This window comes from Hyperoodon ampullatus (genome assembly GCF_949752795.1).
Source record: "Hyperoodon ampullatus genome assembly, chromosome: 2".
Taxonomy (NCBI): Eukaryota; Metazoa; Chordata; class Mammalia; order Artiodactyla; family Ziphiidae; genus Hyperoodon; species Hyperoodon ampullatus.
The window spans coordinates 176,218,902-176,230,925 of NC_136915.1; the positions used below are offsets into that span (position 1 = coordinate 176,218,902).

At 54.9% G+C, this 12,024-nt stretch overlaps 1 pseudogene across 1 annotated transcript; it reads left to right on the top strand.

The window, feature by feature from the left end:
• Positions 1-1,220: 1,220 nt before the first annotated feature.
• Positions 1,221-1,717, top strand: LOC307066700 (small ribosomal subunit protein eS19-like; annotated as a pseudogene). The gene has a single exon. The product of its transcript is annotated as a small ribosomal subunit protein eS19-like (transcript).
• The last annotated feature ends 10,307 nt before the right edge of the window (positions 1,718-12,024 follow it).

The following is a 12,024-nucleotide window of genomic DNA, read 5'->3' on the forward strand; positions in this document are numbered from 1 at the left end:
GTGAGTCTTCCCTGTGATCCAGCTCTAACAGTGAGTCAGACACCTCGCAGCACCCGGACTGCGCAAACGCACTCAGCAGCTGAGGTGTGACTTCCCAGTGGCCAAGAAACCCTGGAGACAAAGGTGAATCCGGAAACTCAGAAACCCATGGGCATCTGAGGGCCGGGGGCCTGGCGAACATATGAAACAGGGTAAAGAAAGCTGGCTGGGCTGTGGGAGAAACACCGGCTACCGAAGAACTGGTGTCCAAACGGGGCTGTCCTTTCTGTGCACATGGCTCCCACTGCCATCTCTGGACAGATGACAGACATGAGCATCTGTAACCCAGACCTCCTCTGAGCTCCAGACCCAGGCACCCACCTGCCAAGTCGATAGTTCCTCAATGTCTCAAAACCTCCTCCAGGGCATCCGAAGTTGCACTTGTCTCCCTACACTTTGTCTTCCTCTGGGGTTCCCTCTCACTGTAGCTGGCACTAGCCACCTTCCATCTGCCAAGCCAAAAACCCAGGTGATGTCCCTGAAAGCCCCCTCTTCCATTTCATCCGCATCCAATCTCTCGGCAAGTTCCGGCAGCTCTACCTCCCAATTTATATCCCCAATCCTTCTCCGCCACCACCACCCCGCCCAGGTGCCCAGGGGCCCGTCTCTCCCTGGACTACAGCCGGTCCACTCACCCCTGGTCTGCACCCCCCAATACACTCTGCAGCCAGAGCGATCTTTTGGCCATGCACATCTGACCCTGTTGCGTTCCCTGCTAAAACTCTTAAATAGCTTCCTGCTACTTTGGTTAAGGCGACCTTCAAGGCCTGTGTGGTCTGACCTGCCCACCCCCCTCCCAGGCTTCAGCCCCGACCCCCACATCCTTTCAGGCGTGTGTGTGCGCTTGCCTGCTCCCTCCGGCTGCAGGGCTTCGCGGAAATGCTGGTTCCCTCTGTCTGCAGCGCCCTTCCCGTCCCTTCTCAGCTCCTTAACTCGTGTTCATCCTTCCGATGTCAGATCGTGTCCCTCCTCCAAGCCTATGTCAGCACCACGCACCTCTCCTTCCTACCCCTCGTCACTGTCACGTTTGTCCATGAGGTTATGTGACTGGTGGGGTCTCCCCCACTGGAAGGAAGCTCTTTGAGGGTAGAGACTAGGGCTGCTTTGGCTCCCGTCTCCCCAGTGCCTGGCACTTATTGGATGCTCGGTAAATATTTGTTGAATGGCCTTTTCCCCCCGGCTGGCAGCTCGGAGGCTGCTCAATGCCTGGAGTTACTGGAAAAGACGTGAGCCAGCGGGAGTTCGTCAAAGCCCTGGCAGCCTTCCTCAGAAAGTCCAGGAAGTTGAAAGCCCCTGAATGGGTGGACACTGTCAAGCCGGCCAAGCATAAAGAGCTCACTCCCTAAGATAAGAACGGGTTCTACACACGAGCTGCTTCCATAGCACGCGGCACCTGTACCTCCGGGGCAGCGCAGGGTTGGCGGGGGTGGGGGGGTGCTCTGTGACCAAGATCTATGGTGGGGGTCAGGGAAACGGTGTCACGCCCAGCCACTTCGGCAGAGGCTCCAAAAGCATGGCCCGTCGGGTTCTCCAAGCCCTGGAGGGGCTGAAAACGGTGGGAAAGGACCAAGATGGGGGCCACAAACTGACACCTCAGGGACAGAGAGATCTGGACAGAATCGCTGGACAGGTGGCAGCTGCCAACAAGAAGCATTCGAACAAAATAAAGTGCTGTTGACAACTTGTGATAAAAAATTTGTTGAATGAATGAACTTAACAGTTCTTTGAATGACAGCGTTGAAAATGATCAGACCTTTTGAGCAAGAAGATGGCTGAATTCTCCTTGAGGAATTATAGACGGCCTACTTCTGAGCCTAGTTTGTAGAGATGGGTCAGTATCCCAGGCGCACGGTAAATGTCAGGGTTTGGGATCTAGAAAGATGAGGATCAGCCTCAGGATCCTGCTGAACACGATGGGGGAGGGGTGGGTCGGCCAGCCTGCCCTCAAAGAGTCTCCTCCCTCGGACCCAGGCAGGTGGTGAGAACCCCACCATCTGAAAATGCTCCCCAAATCACAGAAAGCTGCTAGCTAACTCCGACTCTTACCATGTACCTGGCCTTGGGTTGGATGCCCAAATGTCCTTCAAGAGAAGAGGCCGAGGGCTTCCCTGGTGGCGCAGTGGTTGAGAGTCCACCTGCCGATGCAGGGGACGCGGGTTCGTGCCCCGGTCCGGGAGGATCCCACATGCCGCGGAGCGGCTGGGCCCGTGAGCCATGGCCGCTGAGCCTGCGCGTCCGGAGCCTGTGCTCCGCAACGGGAGAGGCCACAACAGTGAGAGGCCCAAAAAAAAGAGAAGAGGCCGAGAGGGTGGACACAGACCTGAGCCCGAGGAGAAGGCCCAGCTGTGGCCTGCACGGGGGATTCCTCCCTCCAGCCTGTTGTCTGATGTCTTCCTGACAGGGGTTCAGACTCAGGAGCTTGATAACCTCGTGTTCCTTCTGGGGAAGTAGTCGGCCAGCGGTCCACAACCGCGGGGCAGAGGGGTACACTGTGTGCCCCCAGACTCCAGGCCAGAGGAAGGTGGGGCTGGGGGCTGTGTGCTTCCTCGGCCTCGGCCCCTCGCCGCCCTACCCAGCCTTGCTGCTCCTCCCTGGGGAGAGGCATATCCAGCAGAAAGGGGAAAACAGATGGCTTCCCTTCCGCTCCAGGGGGGCATGCCAAGGAAGGCCACCCAGGCCAGGAACGTCCCTCCAGCAACGTGCACCGAAGGCTGGCCAAAGCCTGGGGCTCCCAGGGGCTCCCCAACAGCGATGCCCAAAACTCCCAGGCAAGCTCACTGTAGCGGAGACCGCTCTGGCCCAGGATAGATGGGGGAATACACTGGGTGAAGGGCCTCCCCAACTCTGCACAGCCCAGCACGTGACCAGCCTCTCCACCCACAGGCTTTTCCCGGAACCCCAGTGGCCAGCGGTGCTGGGGTGGGCCAGGCCCATGGGCAAGGTCAGCTGGGCTGGACAGATTAGAATGCTCTGCACTTGGGACAAGGGCCATGTTTATCTCCCTGAAAGATCTGGAACCAAGCCCCGGGAGAGCAGCCTGGCAGGAAAAGAAACACGTCGTTTGTAGGCAAAAACAAAGGGAAGTAAAAAAGTAAAAACAGTGTGGGGGGCAGCCTTCTTATGGGGAACCCTGTTCTGGGGCCAGAGTGAAGGCACATCACTGTACGCCCTGGAGGGTCACCCCCGCCCCCTGCCCCCATCCCCATGCCCCCAACGAGATATATATATATATATATATATATATATATATATGCACACACACACATACACACATCTGTATAGACAGACAGAAAGAATACAATTACTGACTGCTGATCTGATCTGATGAAAATCTTCATGGACTCAGGAGCCAGCTCGGCTGGTGGTCAAGCACTCATGGTCTGCTTTGAATCCTGGCCCTATCCCTTACCAGCCATAGCCTAGGTAAACTTCATTGACATTTAGCCAGTGTCTTCATTTCTCCAAGCCTCAGTCTCCACACCAGCAAAATGGGTGGAATAAAGTACATCCCTGGGCTTCCCTGGTGTCGCAGCGGTTGAGAGTCTGCCTGCCGATGCAGGGGACGTGGGTTTGTGCCCCGGTCCGGGAAGATCCCACATGTCACGGAGCGGCTAGACCCGTGAGCCATGGCCGCTGAGCCTGCGCGTCCGGAGCCTGTGTTCCGCAACGGGAGAGGCCACAACAGTGAGAGGCCCGCGTACCGCAAAAAAAAAAAAAAAAAAAAAGTACCTCCCTTACTGAATGAACTCAGGGAAAGTGGCCACACAGGGAACAGCTGTCACAGGCATTCACTTTTTGTTTTTAAATCCTGAGGACACTAAAGGTCGGGGAGAGAGGCCTACCCTGAAGCTGAGGGAACCTTCCCTGAGGAAGTGTTACCTGAACCAAGAAGGGAAGTTAGGAGCGATCCTTGAAAGAGGGAGGGCAGAGGGTTCCAGGGCGGATAGGATGCCTGAAGGCCGGTGTGGCTGGAAGGCAGAAAGTGAGGGAAGCACGGCCTAGGATAAGGAGGGGGCTCTCGGCTCTGGGGCCTGAGTGAAGGCAGCCTCAGCACCTGCCTGCAGGGTCTGCATGGGTGAAAGGGGGGAATCCGATGGGTGGGCTGCCTGGCCCAGAGCACCTTCAGAGAGGGGATGCTGACCTCCACAGATTTTAAATGCCCCTGAGCTGGGGGAGCAGGGGCCACCACAAACTCATTTACACAAGCTGCCATGCAGACTTTTAGTTAAACGGCACAAGCGGGGAGGAGGCTCTCTCCACCCTGCAGGGTTCACACGCGCATGCTCTGGGAGTTTCATTTGAATCCTTTCCATCTCGCATTCTGTCAAGTTGTCCACTGGTTCTAAGTTACCAGAGAAAACACCCAAGTGGAACACAGTTCACTGCCTATGAGGAAAAAACATTCCCTTCCTGGAATTTCAATATGTGACATTCTCTATTTGAGGAGAGAAAGACTCCTATTTCAGGAGATAAGAGGTGTGGGCCGTATAATACACCTATTTGATTTCCTTTCCACCATTAACCACACTCTCTCTCCTCCCTCCCCTCCCCAAGTCTGCTTTTCCTCAGCGATGTGCTCCCGGTCTGGAAGCTTCCTCAATAGTGTGTAACAGGATAGCACTGCGAGCTGGGCCACAGCACAGTCACCTGAGCTGGCTTTATTGTCTGAAACGCACTGAAAGGGTCCCTGTGCTTCACATACTGAAGCCCTAAGAACTAGAGTCTGAGTTCAGAGGAATATTCTGGGTTGCTGGTGTCTTGGTGGGGTCAGTTTGCTTGTGGAAATGTCTAGCCTGCAAAAAGAAATAAAAAATCAAAAAAGGCTAAAAATACTTCTGAAGTTCAACCAAAGGTCCAGGGGCCAACTCTGAAATTAAGGTGTTCCATCTTGACAGTATCACTGTGACCCTGAGACCCACCTGTGGGAAGGGGGCACAGACCCGGCCGAGGGCAGGGGGCCGCCTTCCCCCACCTGGTGGCCAGCCTGCCGGCTCCTGCCTCCTCACAGCGACAACTTGGTTCACAGGCAGAAAACTTGGAAAGCAGGAAAATATATCCACTTTCTCCCAAAGAGTTGGTAAGAGCGTCAGATTTCCCTGAGCCCTTGGCACTCAGGGGTTAACCATGGAGCTTGGTGCTGGAATCAGTGTTTCTCTTACTTTCCAAAAGGTCCAAGTCTCGCCAGTTCGAACGAGAAGGGTAGTACAATGGGAAAGTTGCACCCAGTATCGCAAAGGTCACGCATGCTACCTGGAAAGCCAAGTCGCAGGCTGAGCCGCCGAGGAACACCCTGAGGTGGAGGTCCTCGGGGAAGGCCCACACCCAGCCACTGAGAAGCACCGCACGGGTTTCTGACTCAGAGGCACCTGGCCTCCCGCTCCTGGTCATTGGCTTCCTGCAGCCCTCACGGCTCACAGCACAGGCCACAGTCTGGCTAGAGCCAGCCCGATAGGCCCACGGCGGGGACGCTCAGAACCCTTCCAGAACATGAGGACGCGCCTGGGCAGCACCACCTCCTCTGAGGAAGCCCAAAGAAGCCCTGGACTGGGACATGGTAGTGGGAAGACTCCATAAGCATAGCATCTCCTGTGCTACGGTAACCCTAAGAAGTAAGGTGTAGTTGTTTTCTGTTTTAAAGAGATCTAAAAATGAAGCTCCAAGAGGCTAAACAGTTTGCCCAAGTTAACCCAGCTTGCAAGTGCCAAGAAGATATATATATATATATATATATTTTTTTTTTTTTGCGGTACGCGGGCCTCTCACTGTCGTGGCCTCTCCCGTTGCGGAGCACAGGCTCCGGACACGCAGGCTCAGCGGCCATGGCTCATGGGCCTAGCCGCTCCGCGGCATGTGGGATCTTCCCGGACCGGGGCACGAACCCGTGTCCCCTACATCGGCAGGCGGACTCTCAACAACTGAGCCACCAGGGAAGCCCCCAAGAAGATATTTTAATTCAGTCTGATATTTTATCAATCTTCCCAAACACTAAAGGTAGTAAAAACTCCTGCTCTTGACTCAGGACAACACCCATGGTTCCCATTTGTGGGTTAGCTATAGATTCCTCCAGAAAGTCCTTGAAATCCCCAAAGAGAAGAGCTTTTTTTTTTTCCTACTGCAAGCACTTTCAGTTGAGCCTAACAGGTGTGGCTTTGCAGTAGTCGGACCGTGCACTCAAATGGCTCCTGATGAGAACGGTGCCCGCTGCCCGACAGCAAAGCCAAGACAGACAATGGGGTCCAGTGGACAGAAGACTCCACTCCAGGTCCTTGAGCCTGTCTAAAGGAATGTTCACAGGCTAGACTTGAGACAGTGAAAATAGCTGCTCTCTGGTGACAAAGAATGAACGAGGACCTCCCTCAGGAAGTAAACATAGAGTCATTCCTCAGTATCCGTGGGGGATTGGTCCCAGCACCCTCCGGATACCAAAATCGGTGGATGCTCAGGTCCCTTATATAAAATGGCAGAGGACAGTCTGCCCTCTGTATGGCTGGGTTCCACATCCACGGCCTCAAAGTCTAGGCATACGGAGGGCCAACTGTAACCTTGATGGCAGAAGAGGCAGTTTCGGTTTGAACCTGGTTTGCACAATGGCGTGTTCACTTAGGCAACCAAGGTCAGGATCGTACCGTTCTCTCCTTGACAAGAGAGCGTCCAGCACTCCCTCCTCAGGGAAGGGGGTGGGGGGTGGGGGCTGGATCCTTGGCAAAGCTTTGGTTCCCTCTTGGGGGAACTGCTGGGGTGCCGTCTCCCTGCTGCAACCTCCCCACCTGGCCATACGGCCCCTGGACCCTCTGCTCCTAAACCGCTGGGCTCGGGCCAAGAACCACCCACCAGCAGCCCACAGGTGACCCATGGGGCCAGCTGGCCTGGGTAGTGATGCTTCTGCCTCCACCCTGGGCCCTCGACCTCTGCCTGGGGTCTTGCCCCCTACACCCTGGCCAGGCCCTTCACTCTATTTGACGCTGCCCGCAGCGAACCCGGCGTAGGCCGCAGGACCACCTAGGCCCCATCAAAACTGACAGCTTCCCACTAACCTCTTTCCTTTTCTGAAGATCCCTTTGGATTCTTAACCACAGGATCATCACATGTTAGATCTGTAAGAAGCCTTGCAGATTATATAGCCCAACCTCATTTCATGGATGAGGTCCCCAGAGGGGAACTTCCTGGCAGAGCTGGGACACCAGCCAGATATTCTTCCTAAGCCAATTCTCTTTCCACATCACTGTATCACCTCTCAAAGGAATGAATCACTCTGATGGGATGTAGGGTCCTGTCAGAGGTGGGTTTTGAGCATGGGATCCTAGAGACCCCTCAAGTCACCACAGGCCTGCTGTGTCTGTGTCCACTCCAGCCTGAGTGGGTATGCTCTGGGCTCCTTCTTCAGCAGTAGTGAGCAGCTCACACTGAGCCCTGCCTTATTTTGTAAGCCCAGCTGGGTTCCATGTCTTTGAGTATCTCAGCTCAAGGATGGAGAATTGGAATCTGGGCAGCCCCTGCCTTCCCGTGTCTGGGCTAGGCCAGGATGCTGGAAGGAAAGTCAAGGTGCAAGTCAGCAATCACTAAGCCTGGGCATGTCGGGTTATGTCGAAGGGAGGGTCACCCTGTATTGATAACATGGGGGCCCCCTGTGCCCTCCAGCTGGTGCTGGATTTAGACCTCAGACATGAACGAGGACACCACAGGAGGGGGCTGGGGGAGGCACTCCACTTCCTCCAGTGATCTGATGCCCTTTCTCTAAAGGTCCCTCTGCCCAAAGAGGCCCCATTCAGTCTCTTAGCACGGACATCCCACTCCCATAAGTCTGTACCAGCCCATGCACTTAAGGGATAGCCGGGAGGCAGGCGGGATCACACAGGGAGCACGTGGGTTGGAGCAGGTGGTGTTGAAGTTCACCCTGGCGGCCTTGCTGAGCAGTTATTTCCCATGGAAGACTTTCCTTTCCTGGAACTGGAGGTGGGGGGAGCCTCTTGTTCTCAGGCTGAGCCAGTCGTTTATCCAGTAGCTCACTCACACCAAAGGACCTTGGTGGCAGCTTGGCCCACACTCAGCAAACACAGATATAAAGTTCATCCATGCCAGCCACATGCCTGCCATGGGGCCTTTGCACTTGCTTGACCTGTGAACCATCACTCCAGATAGCAGTCTGCCACCCCATTACTCCTCAGTATTATTCAAATATCCCCTCTCAGGGGGGCCTTCTTTTACCCGCCCCCCCACTTCTCTTTTCAGTGCTGTATTTTGCTCCCACGTCGCTTTCTGACATAGTTTATATTTGACAAATCTATTGTGCGTATCGTCCATCTTTCCCCCAGCAGAACGGTAGACTCCGTGGAGGCACGCTCCCTGCTGAGCCCCCGTGCGGGGGCAGAGCCTGCACCCAGCGGTCAGTCCGCTCGCACTGCCCACGCCTAGGTGTGGACATGTGGGAAGGAAAAACTGATTTTTGCTAAATCAGACCTGCTGGGGCTAGTGAAAGGCTCCTACAACGTCCCCAAGCCCCCACTCCCTGAAGGAAGCAACCACCATCCCAGAAGACAAGGCTACTTTCCGGAGCGGTGCCGCTTCTTGCCAACGTTTATTTTTAATGCTGAATTCAGAGGAGTCTGCAGAGCGGCACTGAGACAGGCATAAATCCCAATGCTCTCAGCAATTTCCCGCAACAGCTCGTAAATCCGATGTACTGGGTGCTGAGGTGCCGAATGCAGAGGTCCCCCCGCTACTCCACGGCGGAGCCGGCACGGAGCTGCAGCGCGGGGAGGGGGGCAGGGCAGAGAAAAGGCTGTCTGCGCATCTGGGCGCCAGGGGCCCACCCAGGCTTTGTGGAGCCTGAAGTTTATATAGTGGAGGAGAGTGAAGGGGGTGGGGGACGAAGCTTCAAAAGAAGTCAAAACTAGGATCACAACATTGCTAGAGTCGCTGACCGCGCCTCCACCCCGAAGGCGTCAGAAGGGCCGGGCAAGTGAGGGGCCAGAGGCTTAAATTCCCCAGCTTCCTGCGGGGAGGGAGGCTAAAGGAGTCTCGGGTCTCTGCTGCGCTTACACTGATCACACCCCTGGGCTCCTGCTACATGGTGGACTCTTAACCCCGGGCCCAGGTTTCCTCTCCTGTGCGCTGAGCTAAGGAGGTTGGCCTTCTCTCCCGAGAGAAGAGCAATGGGAGGGAGAGAAAAACTGGGGCGGCGCACAGAGATGGCGAGACAGCTCGTCTCAGCTAAGAGACCTGAGATCGGTTTTAGGACTCCGGTGACAAACAAGTGCAGTTGCACTGCGTGAGCCAGACGCACCCTGGAAGCGGTACTCTCCAGGAGAGCCAGGCAACGGGGCCCCGCTGCTCTCCCCCGCTGGCCCGAGCCCGCTCGCAGGGCTCACGCCGGCCTCTCCCGGAGCCCGGAGCGCTAGCGGGCCAGAGGGGGCGGGGGCCGAGCGGCGCGCTCGGAGCCTAGGTCTGGACGGAGCTGAGGGCTGCGGGAAAGCGGGCGGGAGCGGAGGCCTGTCTGGAAGTCTCCCTGGAGCCCTGGCCGGACGGCGCCGGCCGACAGCGTCCCCCAGCCCGCGGGATCGCGATCCGCCCCTGCACCCCGGGAGCGCGGTCAGGGCCGCCCGGGCCCCGGAAACTGCGCACGACGCCCCCGGGCGCTTACGGTCGTCTGCTCCTGGCTCCCGGGCTCGGCGGCAGCAGGTACGCGGTCCCTCCGGCTCTGGCTCCCCGGGTTCCCCGGCTCCCTATCCGCGCGTCCCCTGCCAACCCTGCGCTGACCCCGCCCCGGCTCGGCCCCCCAGAGGGGCGGGCCGGGGCCGGGGCCGGGCCCAGGGCGGCGGGGCGACCCGGGTTCAGTCGCGCTCCGCCCCTGTTACCTGAGCGACCCGGGCGAATCTCCGCACCTGCCTAAGCTCCGCCTCTGCTTTGGAAGAGGGCTCTCAAAGCGCTGCCCGCGGACCCGAGGACAGAAACGAAGCCGAAGTGTTTAGTAACTCAGGCAGTAACTTTGTCCCCTGAATCAAAAAACAAACAAACCCCAAGGTTGCACGTTGTATGACTTGTTTCATGTTTCTAGCCGTTCGTTGCTATTGTATTTTACACGTGTATTGGTCCAGGACAGATTGGGAAATTTAAAAACAAACACATTTGTCTTTCAACACACAGAGTCTGAGAAGCAGTAGTCTGGGTGAAAGTACGGCCCATTTAAAGAGGTCTTCATCGCACTCGTAGAGAACGGACGTGAGGGCACGGATGGGGCGAAGGTTAAGCTGGGACGAAGTGAGAGAGTAGCACTGACATATATACGCTACCAAATGTAAAATAGATAGCTAGTGGGAAGGAGCCGCATAGCACAGGGAGATCAGCTCGGTGCTTTGTGACCACCTAGAGGGGTGGGATAGGGACGGTGGGCGGGAGGTTCAAGAGGGAGGGGATATGGGGATACATGTATACATACAGCTGATTCACTTTGTTGTGCAGCAGAAACTAACACAACATTGTAAAGTCATTATACTCCAATAAAGATGTAAAAACAAAACCACAAACAAACAAACAAAACCCAAAGAGGTCTTCATGGTGAGGGTGAGGTCTACAACGGGTAGTTCAAGCCCTGGACAGTAGCACTTAATCAATCCGCTTCCGTTCAGCAGAAGCTGGGCGCTCAGGCCAGTGGATGCTTCGCTCTTGACTTCTGCAACAAGCGATAATCCCCAGACCTTCATCCTTAGAAAACCTACCCTATCACCTCTGTCATCGCTCCTCGTCACCGCCTCACAACTCCTACGACACCGCTTTTATGTGCTCACAGATGAAGTTTCAACACCCGGCATCCTCAGGATCACAGCCAGCAGACCAGAACCAGGGCCTGTTACAGGGATATTAAACTTCTGACTGTCACCCTGCATACAACTTCAGGATAAAGTTCACCCCCTTGGCCTCCAACCTTACTGCTCACCCTGGCCCAAGAACTCTCCATTTCAATGAAGAGAGGCTGTTCCTGGCTAACAAACACACTCAATTCAATCACATCTCCAAACTTTGCTTGTGCAGCGTGCCTGGAAAGGATGCTCTCCTGCATCCAAACATGAAATCCTACTGTTCTTTAATTCCACACCCTCCTACAAAAGCCTTCTCTCATCCCTGCAGTCTCTGGCATCTCTGTGCGCCTTGAAAACGTGCAGCCTGTGAGATCCCTCCATCCCTCCCTCACATCTTTCAGACAGAAGCTGCTCTGTCTCTGGCCATTTTACCAAGGGACTCAAATTTGTTACTCTTCAAACTGCAGTGATGATGAAAACATTCTAAAATTAGATATTGGTGATGGTGTATCACCATAACTCTGTTAACATACTAAAAACTACTGAATTGTACACTTTAATTTTTTATATAAATTTTAAAACTTATTTTTGGCTGTGTTGGGTCTTCGTTGCTGCGCGTGGGCTTTCTCTAGTTGCGGAGAGCAGGGGCTACTCTTCCTTGCGGGGCGCGGGCTTCTCTTGTTGCGGAGCACGGGCTCTAGGTGGGCGGACTTCAGTAGTTGTGGCTCGCGGGCTCATGGGCTTAGTTGCTCCGTGGCATGTGGGATCTTCCCAGGCTCGAACCCATGTCCCCTTCATTGGCAGGCAGATTCTTAACCACACCGCCACCGGGGAAGCCCTGAACTGTTCACTTTAAAAGGATGAATTTTATGGTATGTGAATTATATCTCAAGAAAACTGTTATTTTTATATAAAAAAACTGCACTGAGGTTGTAACCTCACTCCTCACTCCTGTATCCCAATATCCTCCTCCTTGGTTATATTCATCGAGTATTAGAATATGAAATCCAGGACAGTGAAAGATATTTCAAAGTACAGTCTATATACACACAGTTAGTAAATAAATAAGGCACTGAGTCCAACTCAGCAGGGCAAAATTTAGACAATCAGATTTCAGCTTTTGGTCAAAAGCTGTTGAAAGGTTTATGGAGTGAAAGAATGGGTATAAAGTGATCTCTAGAATAAATTA